Consider the following 12,510-nt stretch of genomic DNA (forward strand, 5'->3'; position numbering starts at 1 on the left):
ATGATATAACTCTATAGACATGTCATTTATGGCATCATTACACTCAGCTTTAGATAAATGTGCAAGATTTGTAGTAATTACCTGATTACTTGAAGAACTTGTTTCTGTCTCATCAGACTTGGCCATTAGGGCTAGATTAACATAGCTGACATCTTCATCTTCATCCAGACCATCTGCTGCCCAGTCATTTTCTTATGTTATGAAAGCCCTTTCCTTTTGTTTGAGCAGTTCAAAGTATTTTTGCTTATAATCCACAGGCTTAAACTTTTTTTTACTGGAATCTGACTTCCTACACTCACTGGAAAAGTACCCTGCCAAGCCACATTTGAAACATTTGAATTTTGATTTATCCACCATGTTTCTATTTGGCTTGGCTGCTCCAAAGTTCTTTTTGAACTTGTGCTTGGAAAATCTTCGGTAAAGAAATGCTAAATGTTCATCAATGTCTTCCATGTCATCTTGGCTCAAAGAATCTTCATTTTCAGCTACCAGCCCTTTTCCCTTGCTTTCACAGACCCTTGAAGTTGACTCAACAGCTCCCATCTTCTCTTCCTTCCCTTTTTCCAACTCAACAACTAGTGCAATGGATCCTCCTTTCTTCTTTCCTCTCTCCATCCTCTCATCTTGCTCTATTTGAAGCTCATAAGTTTTCAGAATGCCATACAGCCTCTCTAAAGTAAACTCCTTATAATCTTGTGAGTTTCTTAATGAGACAGTCATTGGTTTCCATTCCTTTGGAAGAGATCTAAGGAATTTTAGATTGGAGTCTTTTGTCTGATAGACCCTTCCATATAACTTTAGAGCATTTAGCAGTTTTTGAAACCTACTAAAAATGTCAGTGAGAGACTCACTTTATTCATTATGAAAATGCTTATATTGCTGAATCAGTAGCTGCATCTTAATCTTATTTTCTCTAACTTGCTCAGTGCCATCACAGATGATCTGTATTGTATCCCAAACATCCTTGGCAGTTTTGCAGTTGATAATGTTGTCAAACATATCACCATCAACTCCATTAAATAGGATTTTCATGGCCTTTTTATCCTTCCTGACTTGTTCAATGTCAGGATCAGACCATTCATGCCTTGGCTTGGGGACAGATGGCTCATTTCCAGTTGCAACTCTCATTGGAACATGAGGACCTCTTTCTATGCAGTCCACATAGGCCTCATCTTGAAAAGATGCATCTTTACCTTCCAATGATGGTAATTATCTTTATCCAGAAAAGGAATCTTGACTCCAACATCCTTCTTGTTCATCTTGCTGTATTGTTTTGATCTTTAAACTCGTTGTAAGTGAAGAGCTTGCTCTGATACCAATTGTTAGTCCCTTAACAATATGACAAGAATTACAGAAGGGGGGGGTTGAATGGAATTCTTGAAACTTTTTCTTGAAATAAAAATGTTCTAACTCGAATATATATATAAGTGTGAATTGATTAGCACAATGCGGAATAGTTACTTAAATGAATCAAAACACAAGTAATTAAAAACAAGAGTCTTTAAAAAATTTCTGGTGGATTTGAATGATTCCACCAGAGATATATAATATATATCGAGAGAACTCTGTGTGCAAAAAGCTCACAACTGCTTACAAATATTGACCAACTAAGAATGCAGAGAAATGCTAAGAATTCTGCTTACAAATGTTTCTCTGCTTGTATCTCAGATAGTTCCTTAGTTGTTACTTCTTGGTTTATATATCACCAAGATTACAAAGTAACGAGACAGGATAATAAAATAAAAACTATCTAGTCTATTACAATACTACTTCATTACTCTATTCCACCATCTTTGAATATCTTCATAATAGCATGGAAATGGCAATGCTTCTTTGTTCTCGAAAACCCAGTTGAATAGGCTACCACATTCCATTTGCATCCACTCGACGCATGTGACTGTGTTGTCACTGTCAACAAATATTTGAATTCTTTATCCGTCGGGTTCATGATCATCCGTCGAGTTATTGATCATCCGTCAGGTTGTTGATCATCCGTCGAATTCATTGTTGTTTATCCGTCGGGTAGCAAACAGGCACTTGACTTCATTTCACTTATGCAGAATTATAAGACATCATCTATGTACAATTAATCAACCTATTCTGCATATCTAACTAAAGTCAACATGACTTAAGTACTACTACAGATTCTAAACAGTGTGTATGCAGAAATGTGCTACAGACTTATTATTACGTAAGCTACTCACTCGATGGATAATAAGTCATCATCCGTCAGGACTATATTGAGTCATCCGTCGGGACTATAAACCTTATCCATCGAGTGCTACATAATTTCACTATGTAAAATCTACCAAGGTGTTTTGTTCATGAAATCATCAAGTACACAACATATACACAACAATTAACACACTTTCTTATAAGCTCGCGGCGCTCATAAGACGAATAAGCATAACCAATACTAGGATATCATACAATCACCATACACTAAGGCATCGAAATAAATAAACCAAAGAAATCCATAAATAAATCTGTTAGAATCCCACAATAACGATTAGCCCATGATCGGACTCATCATCAACGTGGGTTCCGATGTAAGCATGGTATAATAAAACGTAGTCATTATAAAAAATTAATAAACAAATTATAAACAAGAGTATAGGTTCAAGAATAAGAAAACTAGAATCCGACATTACAAATTAAATAAAGAATCATAAGTTAAAACTAGATCTTCTTTGCCTTGGTTGAATTGTGCTAAAACGGTCTTCTTACGCCCTCTTCTTGTGCTCTCGTATGTCTCTCCATGAAAAACGAGCTTATTTATGTATATATAGCAGCCCCATGCAGAGTAGAAGTCTTCTGGATTAAAAGCCCATTAGTATCAATATTTCTTTTCTCGACCTGGCGAGGGCGCGCGCTTGCCAGCGCGGGCGCGCTGAGGTTCTCGACTTTGGGCGCGGCCGCGCGCTATCACAGCGCGAGCGCGCTGACTCCCTGATGATAATTATGACTTCTTCATTTTTCCTTGCTGATTCGAACCGGTTTTCCAAGAGCTTTTATTCCAAACATCTCCCTAACACCAAATTAGCACCAAAACAATGCTAATTTACCCGATTACCTGGATAATGTCTAAAAATGCAAAAACACTAGAAACCATATTAAAACAACAAAACAACTTGAGTACAAATACACCAATTCAAAGCTTGGCGAAGCGTAATAAAGTGTCATAAATGTAACTCAACATACCCCCAAACTTGAATCGATGCTTGTCCTCAAGCATAAACAGACTCAAAGAACAAGAAATAAAAATGCATGAATGCAACTAAATAAATGTAACGATCCCCATAGAATAACTAAACCAATCAATAGCAACATCTCAACAAATGCAGTTACACACATAAAGATCAATCAAACCTCACAAATCAATCTACAAAACAGAGACATGTGTGTGTGCAACTGCTTACAGATATACTAGCGCAACTAGATCAATAATCATAACTCACTACTCATCACAACAATCACAAGGTTATAAATAGAATAAAAGCTAGACTCAAAAAAACTTATAACACTTCAATTCTTATATCGGAGTTTACATGGATTCATGCTTTTATTCACAACAAAGCAACACAAATATGCTTATTTGACCGTGCAATGAGTGAGGTCCACAAAAGACTTATACAATAGTACCCATGTAGCGAGCGTTAGGTTAACAGATCCCAGACTATAAAAGCCTTAGGTCACTACGCACAAAGTCCCCTAAGAATTTAATAACTCGAGTACTAAAGAGCCCACTCATGATAATTTTACATAACACTTAAATACTTTTTTTTTCTTTCCTTTTTTTCTTTTTTTTTCAAATTTCTGAAAGAGTGCGTTTCGCTTCATCTCGCTTAACCCTAGACTACTCATATAAATATGAGCCGGCTACTAGCCACTTGACACCTAGCCACACAACTAGCAATGAAATTCATTTTTTTCCAATTTTTAAATATCAATGATAATTTATTATTAAAAGAATATCCTAAATTCTAAATATAGATAAGCGATTAAACCTCGACAAACATCAAACTATGACCATGATCTAGCACTCAAGTAACCTATAAGACTCAGTGAAATATAATTGACTCTAGCATGCAAATCAATTTGATAAGACCTAACATCACTAAATACGACATCACTACACTAGCATCAACATCACAAATCAATCGGAAAAATCATCTAAGGGATCATGTTATTATGCAAATACATGAAATTACATGAACAAACTATCATAAAAACTACCAAAAATAAATAAATAATAATAACAAAACTACTACATGGCAAAATATTCAACTACTATATGCACTAAACTAACATGAATATGAAAACTATATGTGACTCACACAAAACATATTCCTTCAACTACGACCCCCAAACTTAAAATATTCATTGTCCTCAGTGAAGGTAATAGTAAGGAATCAAGCATACCTACTCCGAATCAGGATCATCACCCTCAACGGGTGGACTGTCAGGCGTGTCTAGAGGTGGATACACGGAGTCCTCACCAAATACTATCCACTGGATGTCAACACCGGTGATCTGAATGCAGTCTCAAGTGCCTGGATGAGGTCACGTGCAAACCGACTATGGATGTCATGCATAGCATCCATCCTCCTCGCTAGACACGTATACTATGTCGTACTCAAACCGGCTCCAACATCAGCTCCTACCTCCTCCTGCTCCCGCTGCAACGGACCGACCTCTTCTCCCAACTGAGCTTTCCATGTTGCCTTACTCGCCTGCTGCGTTCCACCCGCATATATTTGATCGCGAGGCCTTCCACCTAGCAGATGGTCAAAAGAGTAACCAAGCCCCTTCAAATCAGGCTTTCCTCCTCTCCACTCTGTCATGTTCAACAACGTAGAACTATCGATAGTAGCAATAGGAAGCTGTAGCTGCTCATGTGCGGGCCAACAAACACCAACTGCCACGCACAACTTCGTCACCACGGACGCATAGGGTATAGAACCCGTAATACCTCCTCTCAAGAACCTCAAAATATCCTGATATATAACCATCCCCAAATCAATATAATCTCCCTGAAGAATACCCCATAACAGACGAGCACGCTCCACCGTAATCTCATGCACATTAGAGGATGGCATGATGTTAGCACAAATAAAAGAATTCCAAGCCCGTGCAAATTTGTTCATGCACAACGCAAGGAACGTGGAGTAATCAGTTGTGTCCCTCTTGTACTTCCAATGAGCCTCAGGCACACACAGAGTATCAACGATCAGATCCAAGTTAAAGTCCTCTGGAGTCTTATCGTTCCAAGTGTCCTGACCGGGCTTCGTTGCGGGCTACTCAATCACCCTCCTTATTGCATCAACACTATACTCCATAGTCATCCCACTAACCACCGTAAAGCCATTCTTCTACACCTTTTCATTAGCATAGAACTCTCGCACAATACTTATGGGTATAGCAGCGGGAGCCTCACAAAAAGGTACCCAACCCATCTCCAGAATCATCTCTAACAACTTACCATCCTTTCCTGATGGCAGAAAACCTCACTCCTTTGCTATAGACTTCGAGAGAAGCCTCGTGTACTCCTCTTCAGCCGCTGGAGTCGAAAACCTCGACCTCACACCACCCGCAGATGAAGAATTGGTGGTGGTGCTGCTTACTTGAGTTCTTTGTCTCTTATGTGCCATTGGGATTGAATAAAAGAGAATAAAAGCTAAGTATTTGAGAGAGATTTGTGTTTGAGAATTTGTGAGTGGTGGAGAAGTTGTGTATAATTGTATGTATATATAGGTGATGAGAATAGAATTACATATGGAATAGAAGTGGGAATTGATTATCGGAATCGTGGGAGTAATGGGTTTGATTTGGAGAGGGAAATTTGGGATGTGGAAGAGTAAAATTCGGGTAGAAATTGATTTTGTAGTAAAAATCCCGATTTTCTCTTCACATACTGTTGTTTTTATTTTTTTCTGAGTAGGGACCCCGGCGCGTCCGCGCGTGAGATCAGCGCGAGTGCGCTCGCCTTCTGCCAAATCGGCGCGGGCGCGCGCTAGACCAGCGCGGGCGCGCTTGGAATCTGGAAAAATAGTGCGGTCACGCGCTAGATCAGCGGGGGCACGCTTGGCTTCTGAAGTTGGCCCTGGATTTTTTTCTTTTTCTGATTTTTTTGTGTTTTTCTCGTTTCCTCTTGCTTCCTCTACTTACTAATGTACAACAAACTTGGGTTGCCTCCTAAGAAGTGCTTGTTTTATGTCGTTAGCTCGACGTAAAATCTTGACATTAAACGAATAATAAAACGGCACTAACCACCTCGCGGTTTGCCATGTCACCATAGTAATGCCTTAACCTCTGACCATTTACCTTGAATCTTTGGCCCGGATCATTCTAAAAAATTTCCACCGCTCCATGTGGAAACACGGTTTTGATTATGAAGGGTCCTGACCACCTTGACTTCAACTTTCCAGGAAAAAGACGGAGACGAGAGTTAAACAAAAGAACTTGTTGTCATGGCACAAATTATTTAAGCACTAGACCCCTATCGTGCCACTTCTTGACTTTCTCCTTATATATTTTGTTGTTCTCATAAGCTTGGAGTCGAAACTCATCGAGTTCATTTAATTGAAGCATCCTCTTCTTTCCAGCTGCATCCAAGTCCAGATTCAACTTCTTCAAAGCCCAATACGCCTTATGCTCGAGCTCCACAGGAAAATGACACCCCTTACCATAAACCAACTGGAACGGAGACATTCCCAATGGAGTCTTGTATGCTGTTCTATATGCCCAAACAGCTTCATCAAGCTTCAAAGACCAATCCTTCCTTGATGGACATACAACTTTCTCTAAAATGCGCTTAACCTCTCTGTTAGACACCTCTGCTTGACCATTTGTCTGAGGATGATAAGTCGTAGCAATGCGATGATTCACATTATACCTTTGCATCATAGTAGTAAACTTGCGATTGCAAAAATGCGACCCCTCATCACTGATTATGACTCTTGGAGTTCCAAACCTTGTGAATATCTGCTTGTGAAGAAAATTAAGCACCACCTTTGCATCATTCATTGGCAATGCCTTAACTTTAACCCATTTCGACACATAATCGATCTCCAACAAGATGTACTGATTATTACAAGATGAGATAAATGGCCCCATGAAGTCAATTCCCCAAACATTGAAGACTTCAACCTCGAGAAGCACATTAAGAGGCATCTCATTCCTCTTAGACATATTACCCACACGTTGACATTGATCATATTTTAAAATGAAACGATGAGCATCTTTAAACAAGGTTAGCCAAAAGAAACCTGCTTGAAAAATACGAGCTGTTATTTTTTTACCACCATAGTGTCCTCTATAAGCCGTTGAGTGGAAATCTCGCAAGATCCCCCCCCCCCCGTTTCGCTATAAGGAATACATCTCCTGATGATTTAGTTAGCTCCTTGTCGAAAAAGAAATGGCTCATCCAATATATACCACTTCACTTCATGTAGAAACTTCTTCCTTTGAGCATATGATAAGTCGGGAGGCATGATATTACTCACAAGGTAGTTCACAATGTCTGCGAACCACGGTTCTTCCTCTTACACTGCAAACAGCTGCTCATCGGGAAAAGACTCATTCATTAATGTCTTGTCCAGTAAGGTAGCATTAGGGTTTTCTAACCGAGATAGATGATCAGCGACTTGAGTTTCAGTCCTCTTTCTGTCCTTAATCTCTAATCCAAATTTTTGGAGCAAAAGAACCAATCCGATCAATCTAGGCTTCGAGTCCTTCTTCGAGACGAGATAACGAATTGCAGCGTGATCAGTGAAAACCGTCAATTTAGTCCCAAGTAGATAAGATCGAAATTTCTCAAAACCATTGAAAATAGCCAAAAGTTCTTTCTCCATAGTAGTATAATTCAGTTGAGCACCATTCAAGGCCTTACTAGCATAGTAGACCACATGAAATATGTTGTTCTTTCTCTGCCTAAGAACTGCTCCAACTCTATAGTCACTTGCATCGCACATCATCTCAAAAGGTTCATTCCAGTCAGGTGCAGTTATGACAGGTGCCGTGATTAAACTCTTTTTCAGTGTCTCAAAAGCGGCAAGGCACTCGTCATCAAACTTGAAAGGGACATCTTTCTCTAGCAAACAGCACAATGGCTTCAAAATCTTAGAGAATTCCTTGATGAAATGCCTATAAAAACCCGCATGACCAAGGAAACTGCGAATTCCCTTAACATAAATTGGTGGAGGAAGATTTTCAATGACCCTCCACCTTGGCTTTGTCCACCTCAAGACCTTTACTTGAGACCTTGTGCCCAAGAATAATGCCTTGTCGCACCATAAAGTGATATTTCTCCCCATTGAGAACCAAGTTGGTCTCAACACACCTCATGAGAACATGTCCAAAATTCTGCAAGCATTCATCAAAACAATCACTAAATACAGATAAGTCATCCATGAACACTTCCATATTCTGGCCAATCATATCAGAAAAGATTGCCATCATACATCTCTGAAATGTGATTGGTGCACCACACAGACCAAAAAAAACTCGTCTGAAGGTGAAAGTACCAAATGGACAAGTGAAGGTAGTCTTTTCCTGATCTTCTGGAGTGATACAAATCAAATTATAACCCGAATAGCCATCCAGAAGATAGTAGTACTCGTGACCAGCCAATCTGTCGAGCATCTGGTCAATGAAAGGCAGAGAGGGAAGTGATCCTTTCTAGTGGCCTTGTTCAGCTTCCTGTAGTCCATACAAACTCTCCATCCTGTGACTGTTTGAGTAGGAATGAGCTCATTCTTCTCATTAGCCACAACTGTGATACCTCTTTTCTTCGGTACACACTGAACTGGACTCACCCAAGAATTGTCAAAAATGGGATAGATAATCCCTGCATCCAGCCACTTAAGAATTTCCTTATTCACTACTTCCTTCATGATTGGATTAAGTCTTCTTTTCTACTCAACCATGGGCTTGCTACCTTCCTCTAGCAAGATTTATGCATGCAATAAGAAGGGCCGATTCCCTTAATATCTGTTATGGTCCACCCGATTGCCGATTTGAACTCTCTTAGAATCCTCAAGAGCTTTTCCTCATCGCTACCTGAAAGGTCAAATGCAATCATCACAGGTAGAGTAGATGCATCACCTAAAAAAGCATACCTCAAATGTTCAGGTAAAGGCTTAAGATCAAGAGTAGAAGCTTCCTCAATAGATGGCTTGAGGCGTTTAGGGGCTTTGTTCAATTCCTCAATTCCAAGAGATTCAAAAGGCATATCAATCTTCCTCTTCCAAGGAGAAGCATTCAGATATTGTAATTACTCTTCACCTTCGTCATCTTTACTATATGAATTCCCCAACAAGGCCTTCTCTAAGGCATCAGACCTTAGCAATTGATCAAGTTCTGAAGTAACCACAGAATCAACCAACTGCACCTTTAAGCACTCCTCATTTTCCATAGGAAATTTCATAGCATTGAACATATTAAAAGTTACATCCTGATCCAACACTCGCATTGTAAGCTCACCCTTCTACACATCTATCAAGGTTCAGCCAGCAGCCAAGAAAGGTCTTCCCAAGATTATAGGAATCTTCTTATCTTCCTCGAAATCAAGAATTACAAAATCAGCAGGGAAGATGAGTTTAGCAACCTTGACCAAGACATCCTCCACAATAACTCGAGGATATGTAATAGAACGATCGGAAAACTGTATGGTCATATAAGTCAGTTTTGGGTCAGGCAAGTTCAACTTCTCGAAGATTGACAAAGGCATTAGATTGATGCTAGCTCCCAAGTCACATAAGCATCTGTTGTAAGACACTTTTCCAATAGTACACAGAATAGTGAAGCTTCCAGGATCTTTTAGCTTTGGAGGCAACTTCTGTTGTAACACAACACTGTATTCCTCTGTGAGAGCAACAATCTCTAAATCATCTAGCCTCACTTTCTGAGAGAGAATACCCTTCATAAACTTTGCGTAACTAGGCATCTGCTCAAGAGCCTCAGTGAAAGGTATGTTGATATGAAGTTTCTTGAACACCTCCAGAAACTTCTCAAATTGCTTATCCAGTTTTTTCTTCTGCAACCGCTTAGGAAAAGGCGATGGAGGATATATCTGTTTCTCCCCTGTATTACCCTCAGGAGGAGTGTGCTCAATAATAGTCTTCCTTGGTTCCACTTGTGCTTCCCGCTGCTCTACTTCTTCATCCCCAACTTCTTCTTCTGAAACTTGAGTTTGTTCGGTATTCACAACCTTCCCAGACCTCAAAGCGATTGCATTTACCTGCTCCTTAGCTTCCCTCTTTCCTGGTACTTAAGTATCAGTAAGTAGTGTACCCGGTTGATGATTTAGCAAGGTATTGGCAATTTGTCCAATTTGATTTTCCAAGGTCTTGATAGAAATAACTTGGCTTTTGCACACAAGCTTCATCTCCTCTAATTCAGATTTTTCATTAGCTTGTTGCAGCTGAAGTTGCTATCTTGGTGCATATTATGGTTGCTGAAAACCAGGGGGGTTGTACTGCTTAGCTAGGTATTGCTGATAAGGTTGTTGAACCGCTTCTGAGCATTGCTCCAGCTGAAATTAGGATGATTGCGGTTGTTAGGATGATAGGTAGCTGACACAGGTTATTGCGATCGCTGATAGTTGCTCACGAACTGAGCTGATTTACTAGAAATAACACACTGATCAGTCTCATGGGCACCAACACAAAGCTCACAGACACTAGAGATTTGATTAACTCCATAATTAGCCAAAGTGTCCACCTTCATCGTCAAAGCCTTAAGTTGGGCAACTATAGCAGTTGCTGCATCCAACTCCAGAATTCCTGCTAGTTTTCCCTGAGTCGGTATTCATTAGCATCCATCAGTTCAATTAATTCATAAGCTTTATTATAGCTCTTAGCCCACAAGGCTCCTCCTGATGGTACATCGAGCATGGGTCTAGAAGTAGCACCTAATCCATTATAGAAAAAGTTTATAATCATCCAATCAGGCATGTCATGGTGTGGGCACTTCCTTAGAATCTCCTTATATCGATCCCAAGCCTCACACAGAGATTCTCCAGTTTGCTGAGAAAACTAAGTAAGAGCATTCATGATTGCAGCAGTCTTCGCCATAGGGAAGAATTTAGTAAGAAACTTTTGAGCAAGATCTTCCCAAGTAGTAATAGACCTTCGTGGTAGAGAATGTAACAAGCACTTAGCTTTATCCCTCAGAGATAATGGGAAGAGTCTCAGTTTAATAACATCTTCAGTCACACCATTGAACTTAAAAGTGTCACTGTTCTCGATAAAGTCCCTGATGTGCATGTTGGGGTCTTTTGTAGGAGAAACCCCAAACTCAACTGAGTTCTGTATCATCTGAATCGTGCTTGACTTGATCTCAAAAGTGTTAGCCGAGATGGCTGGCCTGATGATGCTTGACTGAATATCATTGATCTTAGGCTGAGAATAGTCCATCAAGGCCTTAGGAATTTCTGCTTGATCTCCCATCAGTACTAAAACTGGTTCCTCAATTTTCTTTTCTTCTTCTCCCTTCTCTTCGTCCTCAACAACTTTCTTTGGAACCACTACAGCTTCTTCTTTGGATTGATCCATAGTTCTCTTACGAGCCCACGAACGTGTATGCATATACGCTCGCTAGAGTACTTGAACTAAGGCAAGGAAACAGATAAGTCACAATGTCCGAGTTAATCAACCTTAACGACCACTGATGACAAACACATAAACTAAAAAATAACACCGAAGTCCCCGGCAGCGGTGCCAAAAACTTGTTAGTCGCTAAACAGGCGCTAAAATATACACAAGTATACGTTTTCGCAAGTAGTATAAAATTTAGATCAAATTCGTTCCCACAGAGACTCTTTGGTTAATTTAAGAATATGCACCTATACAACAATGATATGGTTATTATCCAATGCTAAGAAGATTAATAAATTGGGATTTTTTTAACTAACATAAGCTAACAATTATAATTGAGAGAATAATTATTGAATTAATATATATGACAAACATGGGATTGTAACTTCATTAGATACTTCATTCAACAGCCTTTTCATTCGTAACCTTAGCATGTAATAGTGATAACACTAATCAGATAACACGAAACTGATAAATGCCAACTTTCGTTGCACGAATACCATACTACCAGACATCCACAAAAGAGATAGAAGATGAATAGACACCAATTATATTGAGACCCTATATGTCTTTAACGCACAAGTTATCTATCGTGATTACATAGGGCAAGTAAGATGGTTAAAATTACCTATGCATCATGCATAACAGTAACACATGAACCTATGCTAGCATGGCAAGTTCTAAATCCTTAAATTCATTTTCGCTTCATTAAGAATTAACACACTATCTTATAAGTTCGCGACGCTCATAAGACGAATAAGCACAACCAATACTAGGATATCATACAATCACCACACACTAAGGCATCGAAATAAATCAACCAAAGAAATCCATAAATAAATCCGTTAGAACCCCATGATAACTATTAGCCCATGATCAGACTCATCATAAACATGGGTTTCGATGAAAGCAT

General features: G+C 39.4%; 1 non-coding gene across 1 annotated transcript; it reads left to right on the plus strand.

Annotated features, from left to right (window-relative positions):
* Positions 1-10,953: 10,953 nt before the first annotated feature.
* Positions 10,954-11,060, plus strand: LOC141699210 (small nucleolar RNA R71). The gene has a single exon (XR_012565690.1). It is a non-coding gene; the product is annotated as a small nucleolar RNA R71 (small nucleolar RNA).
* Positions 11,061-12,510: the final 1,450 nt, after the last annotated feature.

Source organism: Apium graveolens, chromosome 11 (genome assembly GCF_009905375.1).
Source record: "Apium graveolens cultivar Ventura chromosome 11, ASM990537v1, whole genome shotgun sequence".
Taxonomy (NCBI): domain Eukaryota; kingdom Viridiplantae; phylum Streptophyta; class Magnoliopsida; order Apiales; family Apiaceae; genus Apium; species Apium graveolens.